Raw genomic sequence first — 18,246 nt, 5'->3', positions numbered from 1 at the left:
CAATACTTGAGACCCAAAGACTATGAGGCAATTCCATACTGTGGGTACACATATTTGAATGTAGTCAAGTCTTGTGGTCTCTTATACTGCCTTTACATTATTGGGGCCAAGAAGTCATAAAGAAGGGTATAAAAAGCATTAAAAGATTTTCCCAGAAAGTTTTACTTACTAATGTCTTTTCTTACTACTCATTTATTTTCACTTTCATGATATATTTGAGATTTTTTTTTTACTGGTTCTGTAACCTGTAAGTGAAGAATGACTTTTCCTTACAAATTCCTGTATGACATTGTACAAAAATCATGCCATTTTCAATTAGTTTTATAAATAATTATTCCTAGACATTTACAGATGAAACAATATGTCTTGGATTGCTTCAAATAATCTAAGAGGCAGAAGGATTGAGGGGCTAGTGAATAAGGTGAAGATGAAACAGGGTTTATTGTGTGTTGTGGTTTTGGTGGTGGGTATGGTAAGGGGAGAGGGAGAGGGGTACCTAAACCATTCTTTTTATTGTGAAAATTTCAAACACATATAAATTTTAAAACAGGAAGAGGCATACACATTTACTAACACCTACAAAATGTGTCCAAAATTAAGAGGAACTAAGTTTTGATTGTGATCTAATTTGCTGTGGTTCAGGGATTCACTTAAATTTCATTAAACCCATTGTTTTCTCATTTGTCCAAAGAGAGCTTGGAGATTGTAATACTACATTTCTAGGCAACTGACTACAATTAATATCATGTAGATATTTTTAATCATTTGCTTTTAAATAAAGATTATATTGGTGGTATTCACTTATATTTCAAAATATGTTTTCCACAATATAGTTCAGATTTAAGACAGGATAAAAGTTTTAAGTTTAAGTGTTCTTAAATATTGACAGATAACTATCAAACAATATTTTCTAATGGTTACTTCCAAAATTTTTTCTAATACTGTCTTTTCTATTTAAAACTTTTTAAATTTGTCTCCATAATAGTTAATAAATGCATTAACATACTTAGTTACAAATTAAGGCAAAATATATTGCTTTCTAGAAACTTTAATAATTCAAAACACAGAGTAGAGTATTGTATTTCATACAATATATAGCACAGTTTACCACAGATTTTATATATCTGCTTTCTATTTTTTAAATGAATGAAAAGTTTTCAATAACTTGAATTTTGAGAAAACAAGTTTAATTAAGATTACTACCAAGTTATGATTTAATATTTATCAGATGTTTAAATATACAAACCATGATAGAAAATTTTAAAACTTGTAAATATTTGGCCTTACAAAATTACAACACACTGTAAATACGTCCCTCCCACATTTTATACAAACTACATGATTTTGATATACAAAGATTCTGTTTTTACACTAACAATGTACAACCGAGATTATTTACAATGAAAAAAGTATATAAACCACAATTTAACATTCTGCTACTGGCAGCCACTATAAGAGGTAGCTTTAATTAAATGAAATTAACAGAAACCATGTTTCCCAACTTGTGTTGTAAAAATAATTTACATAAGATAAAAATTCTTTATATGCACAGTATGTACAGTTTAATTATTAAACTGTAATCTAGCTTAATTTTTTAGTATATCCAGGATAATAATATGGCAGTAGGTTTGCTATTTAGTACATTGTTCAAAAAACATATTGAGCAATTATAACTTTAAGACTCCACAAAAAAACATGGCAGAAGACCCTATATGAGAATCAGGTAAAATTTTTAATTTTCAAAGACATAGGACTAAACCTTATCCTCCCCCCCCCACTTAATGATATGTCTGTCTAGTGTAACAAGAACTCAGCATATGAACTATTGAATAGGTTTTTTTGTAAGTCATGGTATGGGAAAATTTTATAGAAGCTTCCAAGTAATAACATAAGTTTAGGAGAATCCAGTTCACTAAGAAATAAATTTAAGTGCTTTGTGTCATATTTATTTTCAGCTTCCTCCAATTAAAAAAAATGACCCCAGTTTACTTTCTGTATAATCCATACTGTAAATAGATGACATAAGAACAAAACTGGAAAATATCAGTAGAACCAATGATATTAAGAAGCATTCATTAATGGGAACATTACATGGAGCCATCAAATCCCTTAGGTATTATTAAAATCTCATTAGTAAGTAGTGTTGCCAAAACTACTTAAACTAACACATCAATTAGCCATTTATTTTGTACTAGTAATATAATTGCAAAACACTGAAAATCATGGTGAGCATAATAAAGCAATGTAAAATGACCCCAAACAAATGTACTGATTTTTTTATTCTAACAGCTGTTAATATGGTTTTTAAAACATCTTCAGGTTTATATAGATTTATAAAGCAATTGAACAAAATTTGTGATTCTCATGTAATAGTGGAAATAGAAAACAATGATACCTATGTGTACTCTCACAGTTCTACTTGGGAGACAATCCCTTTTTTGGCCCTGTAGTAAGTTGTCCTGAGATTAATGATCAAATATTAGGTAAAATCAGCAAGACGTTTTTGTCAGTTATATTAAGTCACATTTTGAACTACCTTTTTTAAAAATATTAACAGCTGTCCTTTATCTTGTGCTTAATTCAGAAATAGGTCTAAATTTGCTCCTTATGGATCTGAAAAACCTAAAAGTTATATTGCTGTACCACACCCAAAATCCTTTTCAAGTTCTGTTTTAAATAGACCACCATTCCTTGGACATTGCATTTTTCACCAATTAATAATTTAGGCACCTGTTCTTTGAAAAATATCCGATTTGAGAAATAAACTGCCACCTTCCCTTCTATGTGACACCAGGCAGTGATTACAGAAGTGCTTCCCAGATGAAAGAACAGAATAGAGTTCACTCTATAAACACTGTGAATTTGGTTGATGGGGGAAACAGTTACAAACACAGTAGTTCAGTCTTTACCTCTTGGTAGATTGCCTTTTTTTGTTTATTTGTTTTATTTTTTAAATTTTTTTTTGCCATTTCACCAAGATTTTATTAAGTTCACTTAAATAAGTTTTTCTTTTTCATTGGTATTTTTTTATTTTTATTTTTATTTTTTATTGGTTGTTCAAAACATTACAAAGCTCTTGACATATCATATTTCATACATTAGATTCAAGTGGATTATGCCTCTTGGTAGATTGTAAGCGTAGCACACCAAAGGGAATCCTCAACTCTGATAGAAGCAGGCTTGTCCACACACCTGCACTTGGTCAGAACTGTCTGAGATAAAGGAGTCTTCTTCATCTGCATAGTCAGAGTGGGCTGACTGTGTGCCAAAATCAGACCAATATTTCACTGGTCTTTGGCAAGAAGCCACTGCCAATGCAGGACAGCTGTGTGATTTTATTAAGTGTTTGCATGATACTGGTTTTGTCAAAAGAAAAGATTCACAGCAGTCACATACAGTCAGGTTACCCTGCAAGTGTGAGTACATGCCACAGTCATAGTAGAAATCCTGTTCCACACAACCACCTTGGCTACTGATGGAAACTGAAACTGATCCACTTTTCTTGGTAACGCGTCACTTCAGTAACTTCCAGTCTTCTTTAAATTTTGGATTGAAGAAAACATACAGGACCAGATTTAGGCAAGCAGGCAATGGGAAAAATATCAGAGTAACAGACTTCATTATTTCAGGACTGATAGAGATTGCAGTGGTCAAGGGTGCAAATGAGAAAAATGCAACAGGGCAAAAAAAGATGCAGTTGATGAAAATTAGCCAAGCAACATGCTTAATCATGCTAGATTGTGAGTTTTCTGAGAGGTCTTCTTTTTCCAAGTTTCACTAAAGTTTAGTGTAGATGATGGCCATTAATAAAAATGCTAGTGAGTTTAACAGCACCAAAGTTACAGTAAATCCTAATGATGGCGTCTCTCCTGTGGGAAATGGCAAGCACAAGGGTGATGCAGAATATTCCCCTCTATGGAAAAGGGGGAAACAGCCTGATACTTCAGCACCCAGAAAAGCAAAAAGGGCCGCAATCCGGAACTGCTTGAGATGATTGCTTTTCCCATTTTTCATGATATTTTTTGCAGATAACCTTCTTTTAACAGCTGCTAACATTAATAAAAATATGGCACTTTCTGAGGAAAAAACTGTAAGGAACACAGATGCTTTGCAGCCACTGCCAGTCTCCCACCAAATGCCAAATTTAGCAAATCTGCCCCAGGATACAGCATCAAGAAAAGTTAAGATGCCAGTATAGATTCCCATGAATAAGTTAGACACAGAAATCAAGCCTATGAACAACTTGGAGGAAGGGAGTGATGTACAAGATGTGAAGGTTTTTAAAATGACTAGCAGGTTGAAAAACAATGCAACTAAGAAAATGAACCACATGGTGGGACGTATCATCCAGCTTCCCAGTAAATATTCACGGGGCTTAAAAGCACCTAACATTAAAAAGAAACAGAAACATGAAATACAATTTAGAAAATACCATATTTTATTTAATATTCTTGATAGAATGACTAATGATGGTTGAATCTAGAATAAATCAGCTACCTAATTGAATTGAACCAAACTGAAAAAAAAATTGCTTTTAAGATATTTCAGTCACAGAATAGGCTACTTTAAAAATTAAGCAGCTTAATATCTTGGGGTAGCTGGCACACACCTATAATCCCAGGGACTGAAGAGGTTTAAGCAGGAGGGGATGGCAAGTTCAAGGCCAGCCTCATCAAATAAGCAAGATCCTGTCTCAAACTAAAAACATAAAAAGGGCTCCAGGGAGGGTACTTAGTAGTAAAGCTCCCCAGGGTTCAATCACTAGTACTGAAACAAAACATAACCAGGATTAGTTTCTTTTATTATTTGGTAAGGCCATATAGAGATATTTCCAAGAAATTTTCTACATTTTCTTTTACTTTATTCTTTTTTTAAATATTTTTTTTTAGTTGTAGATGGACACAATATCTTTTTTTTTAATGTGGTGCTGAGGATTGAACCCAGTGCCAGTACCACTGTCCCCTCCAAAAAGTATGTTGTTTCCTTCTCACTGATCATCAGTTCTGTGTAAAATCTCCAACACTTGAATCATTCATGGGCAAAAGAGTAAACTGCACTCCTAACTGTCAAAATTTAATATCTGCACAATAAAATAAATTACATAAATAATTCATGCTAGTTGCACTTACTCATCTGTTAAAATTAAGTTTGTTCTCCTTCTCCACACAAGGAAATGGGTTAAATATTCAAAGCATACATACATAGACCCTTCAGAAGCTCACAATTCAGCATCAGTTATTAGTGAATTCACAGCACTGATGATTCTAAGTTATAAAATTAATGGCCAACCCAGGCATGGTGGCACACACCTGCAATCCGAGTGGCTCAGGAAGCTGAGACCAGAGGATTGTGATTTCAAAGCCAGCCTCAGCAACACTGAGTTGCTAAGCAACTCAGTGAGACCCTGTCTCTAAATAAAATATTTAAAAGGGCTGGGGATGTGGCTCAGTGCCTGAGTGCCCCTGAGTTGAATCCCTGTTACCCCGTCACCCTCCCTACCCCCAAAATTAATGACCAGTTCATCCTGTGACATCATACTAATAGGAATCTATTTGGTAGCACCTGATTTAACAAAAAATATTTAAAATCTTGCCTTTATGGTAAAAGTATAAATCCAAGTTCTCTGGTAGGCAAGGCAGAATATGACATTACAATCAAGTAAATATTGGCATCAGTTAATAACTTTCCTAAAACTACAACTTCAATGAATTAAATAAGAAATAATAGACAAGATTGCATTTAAAAATATTATAGGTGCATGCTTATAATCCCAGTGACACAGGATGCTAAGGCAGGAGGATCACAAGTTCAAAACTAGCTTCAGCAACTTACTGAGGCCCAAAAACAACTTAATGAGACCCTGCCTCAAAATGAAAAAGTAAGACAGGTTGGTGATGTGGCTCAGTGGTTAAGCAACCTTGGATTCAATCAATACCCAAAAATAAAATGAAATAATAATAATAATAATAATAATAATAATAATAATAATAAGAAGAAGAAGAAGAAGAAGAAGAAGAAGAAGACGACGACTGGGGACAAAGCTCAGTAATAAAGCACAAGCTTTGTATTTTGGAGGCCCTGGATTCAATCCCTGGCACAACAATAAATAAAGAATAATATAAAAACAAAAAAAATTATGGACCAGTGACTTACTTCAGAACTAGTTCTAGACCTAAAGGACCATCAAGAAATTCCCTCTCCAACTTGATGTACATGACCCTCCCCTGCAAGAGCTTGTTAATATGCAGATTCTGATTCAGTGGTATGAGCCTGAGATTCTGCAAGAGATGCTGGTACACTGACCACACTATGAATCAGAAGGCCTTACAGGATCATCTAGCCCCACTCTTATAAAATAGAAATAACATCCATCACCAGGAAGATTAGATATATTTGCCCAATGTTTACTTAAAGTAAAATATTACAGCCAAATGAGTTGATCATTACCTGTTGAGGGTATACAATGGATAATTATTTGACTATGCTCTTCATTTTCAGCAGTGCTGGTGACATTTGCTGCATCAGTGGTACATGAATATACAACAAAGTATGTTGAATTAAAAGTGGGCAGTTCAAAAGAACCAAATGTTCCCACAATTTTCTCTCCCCTGCATGATGTTAAAGTTCAGTGTATACAAATGTGGCTTGATAACACATTAAATATGCCAGTAACACAGGAGAGGCCATTTTTCTCACAGACCTCATATTGATCCTTCCCAAACTGATTACAACACATACATTTTGATTAATGCCTTAGGGAGTGTTCTGTTTCTAAAGGTTCATGTACTTGCCTTTCTCCTTTGTCACACTATGGTATCTTGAAGGCTGTTATCTTCTATGTTTAAATTTGCATAAGAGTCACAGCCCCAAAATGCACAGTACTGATAAGCATATGGTACTGATAAAGACCTGGGGGAAAAATGTAAAATACACCCTGAGTAGCAACTTCATAGACATAATTTTCTTTTGTAAAAAGCATTTTAATCTTTGAAAACCCCAACCTAAGCGTCAGAAAAGTCTAAGTATCATATAATTTAGTCTTGACAATTTATCCTCTAGGAACCTTATCTATGTTATACACTCTGGTAAAGCTCATAAAAATGATCATAAAGATACACCACAAACTTTCTCCCTTTCAATGAGGTGTCTCTTAAGAAAGGTGGATGCAAATCAAGTATATATAAAGTTTCATAATAATACTGCAATTTAAAGTAAAACTGTTGCCAGGTGCAATGACACAGGCCTATAATCCAAACTGTCATATCTAAAACAGTTTTTTTGGTCAATGATTTCTCCAGCCCTAACAATGATTCTATGGGGTGCCTGACATCCTCTCATGAAATACCCTTTCTACTTAAAGCAGGTAGTATTTCTACCCCCAAACACTGGCCTCTCATAAGCCAAAGCCCATTAGAGCCCAGGATATTTTGGGGAAACATGCTAGAGACAGTGGTACAAGAAATTTATCTGGTTTAAGAGAGAGCCCCAGGCAGATGAGTGTTGACTCCGTCCCGCAGAGTCGAACAAAAGAACGACAAGGACCCGGTGGAACTGTGACAGGTTTTATTGAAGGCGCAACAAGAGGAACCCGGTACCAAGAAAGTGTGTAGTATATATAGGACTTTGGAGCCAATCACAGAGGAGGTCACATCTCAACCTTGTGGACACATAATAGGAAAGACAGGAAGCATTTACTGGGCCCGAGCTCTTGTGGTTTCTAGCGGCCAATGGGGTGAACTTCCTGGTACAGGCACAAACTTGTTTATGCCAAAGGCGACTGATTTGGCCCAAAAGAAAGCCCCATCTTTCCTTGGGCAGGGGACAGCCCTAGGCCACAGGAACTGTCCCCGACAGATGAGGTGGCACATTCCTATATTCCCAGCTACTTGGAAGGCTAGGCTAGGAAGATGGTAAGTTTAAAGTTAGCCTGTACAACTTAGTGAGACCATATCTCAATATAAATCCTTTTTAAAAGGGCTGGAGATGTAGCTTAGTGGTAGATTGCACATGCAAGATCCTTGTTCAATCCCCATACTCATATATTATATATATGAGTATATATATATATATATATATATATATATATATATATATATATATATAGAGAGAGAGAGAGAGAGAGAGAGAGAGAGAGAAAATCTGTAGGAAGCCTGTACATTCCCTTTCCTTAGCTAATTCATGTGGTTTAACCAACTCCAGTTGGCTTCTCTGATTCTTCAGCCCAAACATTCACACTGGGTCAAGCAGGGAGGCAGAAATTTATGGGGGATAAACATGCATCCTCCCTGCCATCTGGAGCCACCCCAATTCCTGTGAAACCTCCTAACGTAGCCCTCTCCCCATCAGTCCTACTCAGGTAAGTGCTGTCTGGTTCTAAGCACTCAATTTGAGGAAGAACCTCCTTCATTGGCCTCTCACATCCTTTGATTATCTCTTTGATGGGTATAAATGGTCTTTAACTTGTCCAGCTCACACATCTGGTAAGTGGCAGAGCTGAAGGTTTGGACATTCAGGCTTTTAACCACCAAGTTTAATGCCATATACCATCTAGCCTCATTAAACTAAAAAAAAAAAAAAGCCAAACAAAAAAATAGGGCCCTGAGCCAAACCAAAAAAAAAAAAAAAAATTGAAATCCCACTGCATATTTTATTCTTGGCCTTGAACACACCTTGTAAGTATTGCTGAGAAATAAAGTTGATGGTGCCAATTTTGTACAGTCTGGTAGTCATTTGCACTGCTCACCAATGACTTCTGGCTCTTCACCTTCTGGGAACTTGCAGGATTGCACTTCCAGGTCACGTGACTAGTCCTGACCAAAGCGTGTGCATGGAAGGAGTTTGTGCCATTCCTGGGTGGAGCATTTAATGCTAGTGAGAGATGAGCCTGAGATATGTCTCTCTGATAGGACAAACAATAATGCCCGTTAAGATGTTTTCTCCATTGAGCAGAGCCCTCTACCAAACTAACATGGTCGCATAATGTGAGCAAAACACAGATCTTTTTGATTTTAAGCCATTGGAATTTGGGGGTTAATATCTATCATAGCCTGCTGTAGTCTATCCTGACTGATTTAGCTAGCCTCCTATATCCATAGTTCAACCAGTTGAGGATCAAAAACTTTCTTTAAAAAAATTTCTTTGAGGGCTGGGGCTATAGCTCAGTGGCAGAGTGCTTGCCTAGCATGTGTGAGGCACAGGGTTTGATCCTTACACTGCATAAAAAATAAAAAAAAATAAAATAAAATAAAGGCATGCTGTTCATCAGCAACTACAAAAATAAAAGTAAAAATTTTTTTTTAAAAAAAAACTGCATTTATGGGATAGGGTGTGGCTCAGTGGTAGAGCACTTGCTAGCATATGTGAGGCACTGGGTTTGATCCTCAGTCTCACATTTTAAAAAATAGATAAAACAAACAAATAAAATAAAGGTATTGTGTCTATATGCAACTAAAAATATTTTAAAAATTGCATTTTTACTGAACATGTATAGACATTTCTTCTTGTCATTATTTCCTAAACAATACATTATAACAAGTATTTTTATAGAATTTACATTGTACTATTTTTATAAGTAATTTAGAGATAATTCAAAATATACCAAAAATAAGTATAGGTTATACAAATATTATGCCACTTTGTATAAAGTGTTGAACATCCATGGATTTGGGAGTCCAGGAGAAGTTCTGAAACCAGACTCTCAAGGATACTGAGGGACAACTGTACATACAGTATGATTGTTTACTCATTGATTCAACCATTTTTCTGCCCAAGAGTGAAAGCTCAAGCCAAAGTCCTGAAGGTCCTAGTTTAATACATCTGGGATGCGGAACAGACCTGTGCAGCTTTCTGGTACACCCAAGTGATTCTAATGGTCTAGTAAGGCTGAGATTCCTGCATGGTTAAATCTTTTGATGATAGATTAAAATATGGTGTCTACACTTGAGGGCTACCTAGACTGAGAAGACAAGCCCAGAGCCAGAATAATCACACTACTAACAGGGTAAATGACCTGAAATATTCAAAAGTAAGTAAGAATACATAAGCAATTGATGAACAATAAAGCTTTACATGTAATAGAAAGTAGATATGCTTCTTGGAAAATCCATTCATCCCATGTAATAGAAAGTAGAAATGCTTCTTGGCAAATCCATTAATCACATGTAGTAGAAAGTAGAAATGTTTCATGACAAATCCATTCATCACATGTAGTAGAAAGTAGAAATGCTTCTTGACAAATCCATTCATCAACTCTGTGACTCCAGACCAGGTACCCAAGCTGTCAGTTTAACATATACACTATTATCTGTCACTATGCTTCCAGTTATGTAAAACAAAGCTTAAAAAACCTTTAAAGATGTGGCCCAGGGTCAAAACAGTTTGTATATGGCTGAATTGGACTCCAGATCCAGGCTTTTATCTATCTAGGGCCCAAGGCCTTGACTGATTCATTTAAGGCCCCTGCTTCTCTTTCAGTTTTCTCTCTTTTCTCCCTTTATCTTGAACCATGTATTCTGGCTGCATTAAACTGCCTGCCACTGCAGGCCCACACCATGCTACTTACTGCACACTACAGTGCTTTGACTCCTGCTGTTGTGTCTGTCTGGCATGCCTTACTTCAATTCTCACCACCTTGTTTCTGAACCCCAGCCAGGTCATTGAATACGTGATTGGGTGACCCAATCCCTGGTGCTATGACTGCCCCCATGAGCACATTCCTTTACTGGCTCACTGAGCACCTCTATCATTAGATTCCAGTTGGGTCTCAGTTTCTTTTCTCTGAGTCATGTAACTAGCATTGGGGACACTGTGCTAAAGCACCATCCATAGCCCCATGCATGCTTATTACTTCGGCTAAATCAAATCCCTGCAACCCACAAGACAGATTCTTCCGACAAGACCACACAGTATCATATTTATGAAAGGCCTTTGTTTTCTTGTAGTTTTGTGATCACTGTACAATTCTCCACCTTTGTGAATCTCAGTTGTCAGATGTAAAATGGACTAATGGGAGTACCTGCCTCACAGTTGTGAGAATTTATTAAGATGAAAACTTAAGTGTCTTGCCTGTTCATAAGGAAGATGTGAACTAAACCCCAACCACCTTGGTTGTTATGAGTATCTTCTTATTAAACCACTGCTATTAACCCTACTCAGCATTCCCCCAAAGACATCATCATTAATATTATCACTCATACATCCCACCAAGTCTTAGTGACTGTGCTAAACATTCCTTCCTAGAATGTATAGTATTCTCAGAATCCTCAAAATGAGTTCTTCACATTCTTGTGATGGTTCAGTGTCCCAATCATGAATTATCTCCCTGTTACCTCCAGGAAGCTGCCCAGTGCATTCTCAGGAAGTCTGTGGCTACTAAACAGTTCCATTCAGGCTCTTTGGATATGGCTAAGAAAACATACGTTCTCCTTAGGCTCCCACTTTCACTGACATTCTCCCCACTATGGGTGTTTCCAGTTCATTTATGGTCAACCCAGGCCACTGTGTAGATGACCCCCCACCTCTCCCTGCAAGAGGGTCAGGGTGGCAGTCAAACAGTTCTGTGGACTTCTGGAATAATTGATAACTCTAAAAGGAATAATACCTGCACCAAGCTTATTTTCTTTCTTACTAGAAGGAACTCAAAGAATGGGGATTTCAGTTGGGAATAATAATAATACTCCATAGGCCCTCAGAGAGATCTAATCTTGTTTCCCTTCCTTCCTCATTTTTCACATATCTGAAGCACAGTAGGCAAAATTGGGGTTTTGGTGAGGCATTCCAGTTGAGGTTCCCTGTTGAACAAGTCCGGTCTGTTTTAGAAGGATGGGAAAACAGTTAATTTTCCCACACCACAAATGTCATAAGAACAGGCAACCTATGAGGGAAACCAAAGCTCAAGCCACAAAATAAATAAAAATGTAAATTTGGCTTTTCTGATTAAAAGGATTCTGAGAGACCCAAGTTGATTCAGAGGTGTTTGCTGAGACCCCACACTGAGATGAACACTCAGGGAGTCCGTGGAAAAGGAAATAGACCCCCATTTGTAGGAAGAAAAGGAAGTAGCACTTTGTTGGGATTGTTGGAATTAGAAGAGACCAGAAATCAATGAAGAGATAAAGAGTAGCCCAAGAGGCAGGTTGCCTCCAGGGAGGCCAGTGGCCAAAGTGAGAGAACCTCAGAGTGGAAATTTTCCCCAGAGGACTGGAGCAAGAAATAACTTTTTTTTCAGAACAATGTTGACAAATAACTGCTTAAATAAATTTTCAATTCCATATCATCTGTCTCATTTGGCTGGAACAATAAGTTTACATTCCACAGCCTGGGCTGATGCTTCTGCACCCCACTGCCAATAAAGCATAAAGAGTGTGATTAGTTCTTTTTGCATGAAGAAGGACCATTAAATCAGTTGGCTTCCATTTTATGTAGCTTCTTACAACATTATCTAGCAACCTATCTTGTGTTCTTGTGTCAGGCACAATTGAGGAACATTTTTCACAATTTAGCAATATGTAAGCAACAGCCTTTTAATTAAAAAAAAAAAAGAAAAGGAAAAATGAATTCCACAGTCACAAGTAAGGAAAGAGGACATTTGGTGGGTGCAGTAGTGCAGACCTGTGATTCCAACTACTTAGGAATCTGAGGCAGCAGGATGGAAAGTCTGAGGCCAGTTTCAGCAACTTACTGAGACCCTGATGCAAAATAAAATAAAAAGGGCTGGGGTTGTAGCCCAGTGGTAGAGTACCCCTGAGTTCAATCCCCAGTGCAAAAAAAAGGAAAAGAAAAATATGGTGTTAGGATGAACACTATGGTGATGAATTGAAATTAGTAGTAAAAATATGAGCTAAAGATTTTTGAAGAAAGGAAAAAGAAAACAAAGAAAAAGAGATGTATGTGTATGCATGCATTTATAGATTTAACATAGTTCCAAATTCTGAACACTAAGAGGACTTAAAACTTTTTTCCATAGCAATGAGCAGGACAGATCTCCACCCAGATATGGCTTCTAAATACCATTCTCCAATAATAGAGACCAGGTCTCTTTAAGAAATGGTTGATCCCAGAACTGGAGCAGGGAAAATATAAAATAATCCTGGAACTCCTTGTGGTGGCAGGAAATAGAGACATGCTTAATAAGGAATAGGGGATTGATTTTTTTTTAAATTGGTACATTACAATTACATTTATCAGGAGGATTTATTGTGACATATTTGTAATGCATGCAGCATAACTTGGTCAATATGATAGGGACTTATTGAAAGGATACAGGAAACAATCTGAAAGAGTTCCCAACAGCCAAGTTAGAAGAGTTTGAGCAAATAAATAATGATAATATTTGATTATAAATCATAGAATTAAATATATAACCATATCCTATATGAATAGAAAAAAGGAAATAAAAGAATAGAGAAAGAGCAAGTTGTTTCCTTAAAGAGAATTACAGCTCATAAATAAAAAAGGATGAGGGAAATAAAAATAAAATAACATTTAGGAGACCATAATAATAACTGTTATGGAAAAGATCTGTGAATGGATGCCAAAATTTAAGTGAGCAAAAGCAAAGTTGTTTTTTTTTTCCTCTACTACTGGGAATTTAACCCAGGGCCTCACCCATGACAGGCCAGTTTCCTACCACTGAGCCACATCCCCTAAGTGAGTAAAAATTGAGGGAGAAATAAGATATTCTCAAGGTATCTCCCAAAATATATTTATTAATGACAAAGAGAGAAATGGTAAGTTCATAGTAAGAAATCCAAAAAGCATCACATTAATCAAATAATTGAAATTAATATTTCTCCTAACCAGTCATGCTGATGTGTTCTCCTTCCCACCAAATAATTCCATAAGGACCTTTCACCTCTGTGACATTTCCCTATGAAACCCATAAGTAAACACCAAACCCAAGAGGAGAGATCTTGTACAAAACATATGACCAGCATCTTTCTAAAGGGTCACAGTCATAAAAGATTAGGAGAGACCGAGGCATTGCCACAAATTTGAAGAGAGTAAGGCATCATTATGACTAAGTGCAACACAAGATCCCAGACAGAAACAGGATCTTAAAGGAAAATTGGTGAAATTCAAATAAAGTCTATAGGTTAGTTGATAGTTTTGTACCCAGTTTGATGTCTTTGTTTTGATCATTATACTATAGTTCTTTATTTATGTATTTGTATTGGGGATAGAAACAAGGGGTGCTTGGCCACTGAGAGAAATCCCAAGCCTTTTTTAGTTATTTATTTTTTTATTTTGAGACAGGGTCTTGCTAAGTTGCTTAGGGCCTCGCTTGCTTGCTGAGGCTGGCCTCAAGCTTTCAATTCTCCTGCCTCAGCTTCCTGAGTTGCTGGGATTACAGACATGCACCATTGTGCCCAACCTATTTAATCTCTTTAAGAGTCAATATTAGAGGAAACTGGGTGAAGGGACTGTGGGAAAATTCTGTGGATTTGTAGAGGGGAGAATGAAACTTCCAACAGCACCAAGACAAAACCCTTGATTAATAATGATAATAACCAAGTGGTGAGCTCCACGCCAGCATTTTAGGTTAGGTTTGTGTGAGGGCATGTGATGTACTTCACATCAGTGGGCAAATAAATCTCTGTCGCTCTTTTTCCCTTACAAAACCTGATGTGAGGGCAGGAGACCAAATCAGAGTGTGTTTCTCAGCAGAACTAGATCATCAGAAGAGAGAGAGTGCAAAGAGAAGTCCAGAGCAGATTTTGAAATTAGGGAGTTGAAAAGATATAAATTGTTCTGATAAGAAAAAAGATGGAGGAGAATATTGATGAGGGGTAGGGAATATAAAAGGTGAAAAGGGACAGATGTTCAGGGAGATTTGAAAAAAGATTCCTAACATTCATGTATGAGTTGTTTGCATTAAAATCTCCTTTCATATCCCCAGACTCTTGTAAATTCTGCTGCACATACAAGTCTGGTGTGTGTGTGCCCATGGATCTCTGTGTATCTATCAATTTTTATGTGTGTGTTTATGTCTAAGTATGTAAGAATCTATAAGTATGTATGTCTATATTTCTATGTTTCTGTGTGTCTGCGAAGCAGTAAAAGTCTGTGTGTGTGCATTTGTGTGTCTTTATTTTTATGTGTTTGGGTACATCCATAAGAGTGTATCTGTGTGTGTATATGTTTGTCTGAGCCTGTATGTCTTCTGTGTGTGTGTGTGTGTGTGTGTGTGTGTGTTGAAAATTACAGCAAAGGACTGATTTCTTGTGACAGTGAATTAATATAAAAAGACATAGGACTCAGAGGACCAACAAGATATCAGCCAAGACAGGACCAAATTGAGCCCTAGGTGTCATAGGAATGTAAGATCCTAGAAATTTGATGATGCCATCTTTGCACAGGCATTGGAATTTTCCCAGGAACTTGGAATGCTGGTGGGGGTGGAGTTTCAAGTCAGTAGTAGCTAAAGACTTCAGAGGGCAGGATGATCCTACCCCCAAGATATTGCCTTCCTCCAGGTCTCCCAGCAAACAAAGTGGAAGGCACCATGGAAATACACACTGTCTCTGGGCTTCAGCCTCTTCACTTTTCCAATGGGAACAACGGTCACCTCCCAGTGTTAACAGAATGGATGAGGGGCAGAGCCATGAAGTAGATTGGCAAAGGTCACAGGCTAGACAGGTACCCTCCATGATCATCTTCCCTTCCATCCTGCTGGCTTCCCATGGACACTGTCACAGTCATGCCAGTAGCCAGCTGGGACCAGGGTGGGGACTCAGTGACTAGAAAGAGATTGACAAGCGTCATTTTAATGCTCAAGTTGTGTCATGTCACAAGAAAGTTTTTATGGATACTTAGTTGATTTATTGAATGAATGAATGATTAACTCAGGGACCATGGGAGTCATAAACATCAATAATGTCAAGAAAGGCTCTGATGTGCTTTTGGTGGGATTGCCTAAGTAGAAAAGGCAGTCATTTTTTAGACTTAGTTTGAATATTACCTTCTGAGAGAGTACTCCACTGATACCCTCATCAGGTATAAGTGTCCACTCTGTACCCACCCCCCATATACTAGATGGTTCATTGTGGTTTTCATTTGACCTTGAGTTCTTAGAGACAGGGTTACATCTCATTTAATCTTCCTGCATCCCTAGCAGGTCTAGACCAAGGAAACAACAAAAACCATTTATTAAGTGTTTTCCAGGTAGCAAGCATTGTGCTAAGTGCTTTAGATACCAATATGCTTCACTACATGAATATCAGGTACCAGGGGGACATTATCATGCCATTGTGCAGGTAATAACACTGAGGCTCAGAGGAGGTAAGAAGCCTGATGCTTCTCCCTGCTTTCTGCATCTTTCTCTACCAGACAGCCTGGCCTAATTCTTGAGGTTTGGGAACAGTATAAAACTCCCAGTGTTCAAAAGGATTGGTTATAGGGGTCCAACCAGACTGGTGCTTGGTAAAGTGATGAGGCAGTCTGTCTGTATTTCTGGGTGGGTGGATAGAAAGGGAGAACAATGAAGAGACAATACATGTTAGCAGCTGGCACCCATGCCACATGCCAGACATAATGCATTCTCCATCACAAACCACAGCACCGAGACCACCCCAGGAGAAGTGCCTCATGGATGGCTTCTGAATGGGGAGTGTTCACTTTGGGCACTACAGGAACCATCTGCTAATTGATTCAGAACAAATTGGTACATGGATGCACTGTTAGATACATGATATTTCTGGCAGGAAGACCAGGAAAAACAAAACCAAGACAATATCTCAAAACAACAACACACATGGAAATTTGCAGAGGTGAGCTGACATGGAATAGAGACAGTAACACAACAATATTGACACCCACAACCAAGAGAAAAGAAAAGTTCAAAACCCCGTTTGCACATCCAGTTTCAAAAATAAAACAAAATAGGGCCACGATCTTCCAGATATTGAACCTACAGAAGCTATATCACTTAGCTACATCACAAGGCCTTTTTCTTTACTTTTTTTTTTTAGAGAGAGAGAGAGAGAGAGTTTTAATATTTATTTTTTTAGTTTTTGGTGGACACAACATCTTTGTTTGTATGTGGTGCTGAGGATTGAACCCAGGCTGCACACATCCCAGGAGAGTGCGCTACCACTTGAGCCACATCCCCAGCCCACACAAGGCCTTTTTCATTTTTTTTTTTTAAATTTGGAGACAGGATATTGCTAATTGTTTAGGATCCTGCTAAGTTTATGAGGCTTGCTTTGAACTTTTCATCCTTCTGTCTCTGCCTCCCAAGCTGCTGGAATTATAGGCACATACCATAGTGTTTGAGTAGAAAATGATTTCTTTTCTAAATGATATTTCTTGAAACATTAATTGTAATAAAAAGTTAAAAATATAAACAAATAACAATCCCAAATTCTGTTTGTTAAGTAAATAGACTCCTAGAAGTTAGAGTTCCATAGAGCCATTAAAATTGTGATGGAGAAAAATATGCACTTGGTATTTAGAAATAATCACATTTTGGGGGAACCCAACATGGTGGCGGGTGGGGAGGCAGCGCTTTCAGTACCTCCTCAATAACAGGGTCAGAGAGTCGCATTAATACGTTCAGATTCTACCTGCTGAGAAACTTCTAGCAAAATTCCGCTGAAGTGAGACCTGATGGTCATTTTGTAGGATTATTAGAGATGACAGTTTGCCCCAGATGAGTGAATCTCTGCCACACGGTGCGGAGGTTCAGACCCGCCACCTGCCGCTGCTATGCAGTGACCAGCCTCCAGGCGGCTCAACAGGCGCGGTGCAGGGACACTATGAAGAGGTCTCTAACCAAGCCTTCATGAAATAGCGAACCCGAACTGATACCAACCGAGACTGGGTCAGACCAGAGACAGGCCAGACCCACCTCTCCCTTCGGACACTCCGGCAAGGAGCCTAGGGCCCGCCATAGCAGAGAGGTGACGTCACCAGAATTTTCGGCCAACAGGAATCTGCTTTAACAGGTGTGTGTCTCCCACCCCCGCCAGATACACACAGCCGGAAAAACTCGACCCAGAGCTCTGTGGGCATGACTGTGGAGGCCTAGGGAAACAGAGGAGACTCCTGACCCCCAACTCCCACTACCGCCAACGGCGTGGGCATTACTGTAGGGGCCCAGGGAAGCAGAGGAGATCCCTGATCCCCAACTCCTCCTACCACCAGTGATGTGGGCGTGACTGTAGGGGTGGAGGGAAGCAGAGGAGACTCCCGGACCCCCAACTCCCCTACCGCCAGTGGTGTGGATGTGTCTGTAGGGATAGAGGGAAG

General features: G+C 38.0%; 1 pseudogene; it reads right to left on the bottom strand.

Moving 5' to 3' along the window:
• Positions 1–3,084: 3,084 nt before the first annotated feature.
• LOC143388950 (leucine-rich repeat-containing G-protein coupled receptor 4-like) lies at positions 3,085–17,542 on the bottom strand (annotated as a pseudogene).
• Between the last annotated feature and the right edge of the window lie 704 nt (positions 17,543–18,246).

This window comes from Callospermophilus lateralis, unplaced genomic scaffold, assembly GCF_048772815.1.
Source record: "Callospermophilus lateralis isolate mCalLat2 unplaced genomic scaffold, mCalLat2.hap1 Scaffold_45, whole genome shotgun sequence".
In the NCBI taxonomy this organism is placed as follows: Eukaryota; Metazoa; Chordata; class Mammalia; order Rodentia; family Sciuridae; genus Callospermophilus; species Callospermophilus lateralis.
This window is presented reverse-complemented; position numbering and strand designations above follow the sequence as displayed.